This window comes from Paramormyrops kingsleyae, chromosome 1 (genome assembly GCF_048594095.1).
Source record: "Paramormyrops kingsleyae isolate MSU_618 chromosome 1, PKINGS_0.4, whole genome shotgun sequence".
NCBI lineage: Eukaryota > Metazoa > Chordata > Actinopteri > Osteoglossiformes > Mormyridae > Paramormyrops > Paramormyrops kingsleyae.
This window is the reverse complement of record NC_132797.1, coordinates 42,514,541-42,519,121: the sequence shown is the minus strand read 5'-3', so window position 1 is coordinate 42,519,121 and position 4,581 is coordinate 42,514,541. Positions and strand designations below refer to the sequence as shown.

The 4,581-nt window shown below is 47.0% G+C and overlaps 1 long non-coding RNA gene across 1 annotated transcript; it reads left to right on the top strand.

Moving 5' to 3' along the window:
- Positions 1-2,516: 2,516 nt before the first annotated feature.
- Positions 2,517-3,751, top strand: LOC140578727 (uncharacterized). Its single transcript, XR_011983001.1, has 3 exons — positions 2,517-2,760; positions 3,297-3,411; positions 3,592-3,751. It is a non-coding gene; the product is annotated as an uncharacterized lncRNA (long non-coding RNA).
- The last annotated feature ends 830 nt before the right edge of the window (positions 3,752-4,581 follow it).

The window sequence follows — 4,581 nt, the reverse complement described above, 5'->3', positions numbered from 1 at the left end:
CCGTGATCCACCTAAATGGGCTAGCCAGCTACCACGCCGACAGAGATGCCTCCTCATCGGGTAAGACGCGGGGCAGCGGACTGTGTGTTTACATCTGGTGTAGGAATGCAGCGATCGTCTCTGTGCACTGTTCAGAACTCGTGGAGGTTTTATCAGTCAGATGCAGACCATTTTACATCCCGAGAGAGTTTACTGCTGTGATCATCGTTGCTGTCTACATCCCACCTAGTGCTAACTCAAATGCTAAAGCTAGTGGAGCACTCAGTGAACTCTACTCAATCATCAGCGAACTGCAAACAGTCCACCTAGACAACTTCTTCATTGTCGCTGGAGATTTCAACAATGTTTCACTCAAGTCTGTCCTACCCAAATTTTATCAGAACATTGACTTTGCAACGAGAGAGGATAACATGTTAGACCTTTTTTACACAAACATTCAGCATGCATACAAGGCTGCACCCCTCCCCCACCATGGACAATCGGACCACATCTCCAAACTTCTCACCCCAGTCTACAGACTCATCAATAAGCAGATCAAACCAGCAGTGAGAGAGGTGGGAACGTGGCCACAGGGGGCCATATCTGCCCTTCAGGACTGTTTTGACTGCATAGACTGGGACATGTTCAGAGAAGCTGCCATCTATGAACACACACTGGACTTGGAAGAGTACTCAACCTCAGTTACCAGCTACATCAGCAAGTGCATTGAGGATGTAACTGTCTCCAAGACTGTCTTCATCCGTGCACACCATAAACCCTGGTTCTCTGCAAAGCTACGCATCCTGGTGAAAAGCTACGCATCCTGGTGAAAGTCAAAGACACGGAGGCTTACACTACAGCCAGAGCCAGCCTGTCTCGGGCCATCAAAGAGGCAAAGCAGGTGTATGCAGAGAGGATCAACACACACTTCACAAGTTTTGGCATTCAGACCATCACAGCGTGTCTCCATCTGCTTGTGTTGGGCCGCCAGCGTGGGTCACCCTCCAGCGCCGCCAGGAGAAACCCCCGATCACACGGCGATCCGTGGCGCTACTTAGTTTCCCTTGATCCAAACGCACGATGAACTCTTGTTGCGTTCAGTCCTGGTTTTTTCCCTCAGTTTATCTTTCGGATAACTTAAAACTCAGTCCGCCCACACAATATTTACCAGCAAGGGAAATAACAGTGATAGCGAAACCCATACCCGGATAACTCGGGTAAAACAACACAATAACAAACAAACCTAGCCTGAGAATACACTCACTATCACCTCTGCAAAATATTAATCCGATGGTTTATCGGTTAACTCCCTCAATTACCCCAGTCTGTCTCTATCCCGCTCTAACTAACTCTCTTTAGTCTCTGCTGCACCCCCCCCCCCCTCACTCTCACTCTCCCTCCTCTTTAACCACTCGCAATTTTCTATTATCCTGGGCGGGTGGGTCTTAACACATACAAACCAATGAAAATGAAGACAACCCAACATGTATTGCAAAACCACGTTTTTCCCCTGTACACCCCCACCCACCTTGCTACCAAATGGCGTTCTTAAAGGCACAAGCACCATATACTGTGACTTGGAAACAAACATTCACTTACATCAATACTTCAACTCTAAATGAAAACACAAATTGACAAATGAACAATATAACCCACAACTTTCTAGAATAATATTCTAGTGGGTTACATGCTCCCCCTTCTAAATATCTCATGTCCCCATGAGATTAGTTTTCTACAATTTAACCGTAACCCTGGGCTCTACGGAAGCATTTACCTGTGCACACTGAGCCATATGGTGGCACCAGACGGTATTACAAGATTTCCTGGCTAAACCTGCCCCACCATCTACCTTTACAACCATCCCTTTATGAACTAGGGTTACAGGTCTGTTAGTGGATCGGCCCAAGCTATCATAGCTCAATCTAACTACAGGTTTTCTGTTCCTTCTGGGAAAGGCTAACTTCGACTACCTCTCTGGTAGAATTACTAGTGCCGGGATGTCCCCCTCCTAAACCAGGATCTCTGGTTTCCGCTGAATTCTGATTTAATAGGTCTCCCTGATCTTCTTCAGTAATGTCGGCTCTTCCTCCTCTTCACAAGGTCTATCCAATTCACCCCCACGGCAAACTGAGTCCTCCTCCACCACAGATCCATCCTGTGCATCAGCCTCTGTCCTGGGCTGTCCCTCCACCCTATCCGGGTGATAATACCCCAGGTCATCCTCTTCGCTTTCAGAGTCATTTCTTAAGTCACTTTCTACCGCATTCACTTTTCTTTCTCTTAATCTTCTCTTTTCCCTTTCCACCTGTCCTGTCCTGGTCACTGGCCCCCCTGACCCCGTCCTCGGTTCTTCCAAAACTGACAACCTCACATTCTCCCCCACTGGTAAGAGATGATCTCGGTGTAAAGTTCTCACATTTCCCATCCCGGATACCGGCTTCAAACGGTATACCGGTAAGTTCTTCAGCTTCTCCACAACCAGGTAAGGTACAGCATTCCATTTTTCTGCGAGTTTCTGTTTTCCTGTCAATGCCAGATTTCTTATCAGCACCCGATCTCCTACAGTCAAGGTCTGATGTTTTACATGCCGGTCATACAAGAGTTTGTTCCTCTGTTGACTTTTCTGAGCGGTTTCGGCTGCTAACTGATACGCTCTTTGCAATTCTGATTTCATCCTCTCCACGTACTGTCGATAGCTACCAGCTCCTTTTCCATCAGGTGAAGTCCCAAAGCACACATCCACCGGTAAACGAGCCTCCCTTCCGAACAGAAGATAATACGGTGAGTACCCGGTTGCTTCGTTTTTAGTACAGTTATAAGCGTGAACTAGTCGGGTAATATGTTGACTCCATCTGCTTTTCGCCACTGGATTCAGAGTACCAAGCATGGACAGTAGGGTTCGATTAAACCTTTCAGGCTGGGGGTCCCCTTGTGGATGATAGGGAGACGTTCTGGATATCCGGATCCCCAGCATATGCAGTAGTTCTTTTATGAGACCACTCTCAAAATCTCTGCCTTAATCGGAGTGAATTCGGGAGGGTAAGCCGTAGTGAACAAAGAATTTGTCACACAGTATTTTTGCCACAGTCAGAGCTTTTTGGTCTTTGGCTATAAACGCTTGGGTGTAACGGGTGAAATGATCTGTTACTATAAGGACGTTACTGAAACCTTTAGAGTCCGGCTCTATGGACAAGAAGTCAATACACACTAAATCGAATGGCCCACAACTGGTCAGTTGGTTCAGTGGTGCAACTCTCTTGGGTATCGTCTTTCTGGTTACATAACGACCGCAGTTCTTGACATATTGTTCTATGTAGGTGGATATTCGGGGCCAATAGAAGCGATCTCTCAGGAGTTCCGTGGTTCTCTCTATTCCCAAATGACCGGAGTCCTCATGCAAGGAACACACTACCCGGGACCAGTACTTCTCAGGTAAGATGAGTTGTTTCTTTTCTCCTCCACAGTAACCTTTTGAGACTCGGTACAGAAGTTGGTTCTGGATGACCAACTTGGAACCTTGACGTTGCAGCAGAGCCACGGTAGCATTGGAATTTTTCGCTCCGGTAAGTATTTTCCCAGACTCCACTTCTCTCCTCACTACGCCCACCACAGGATCCTCCTCTTGAGCCATTCAGAGCAGCCAGTTGATCCACAGGGATATCGGGACAGCACGTCCGCATCGATGTTGTGACTTCCCGGCTTGTACTGCAAACTAAAGTTATAGGTAGCTAAAGCAGCTAACCAACGATGACCCGTCGCACTCAGCTTTGCACATGACAACACATAGGTAAGTGGATTGTTGTCCGTTTTAACTACGAACTGGGCACCATACAGGTAGTCGTGAAACTTGTCCACAACGGCCCATTTAAGCGCCAGGAACTCCAGCTGATGAATGGGGTAACGTTGCTCGGAGGCACTCAGTTTTCGACTGGCATAGGCCACAGGCCTGAGCCCGCCAGGATGCTCCTGATTTAACACAGCACTGTAGGATCACACATGCACATATCACAGGGCCTAAATTCCAGGTGGCCTGAGACAAGGCCGAGCCTGGTACGAGAGGCACCAAAGGGGGGTTACACACACAAACACACACACACAGATAACCAGGGAGGCTAGCACTCCAACTTTTATTGCCCAAAGATATAGGGACCTACAGACAAGCAGTGTGGACTTCACGGACAGGGGTCCCTTGACTTGGCACACAACCCCCTCCACATACACTCTGCCTTACATCTCACTCACCCAACAGACGAACACCCTAAAGGAAATTTCATTCGTTTGGCTTTTGTATACCCTGTATATTGATTTACTCACGACTACTAGTCTCAATATACAGATACGTTATGTTTGTATGTGTCCTTAGACAATATTAGTGTTTTGTGTGCCACCCTTATAACCATGTTCACGGAGTATCACCTATTTCACCCCTTTGCACTTGAACACATATAAATTTAAATAAATAGATAGGTATAGCTATCATTGTATGTATGTTCTCATGGTATACCAGAAGAATCTGGAAAGTGAGTGTAATCAATGTGTCCTAACTTTTAGAGAGTCTGCTTTGTTAAAACCCCCCCCTTCTCTTCCAACATTCCTTTGTGG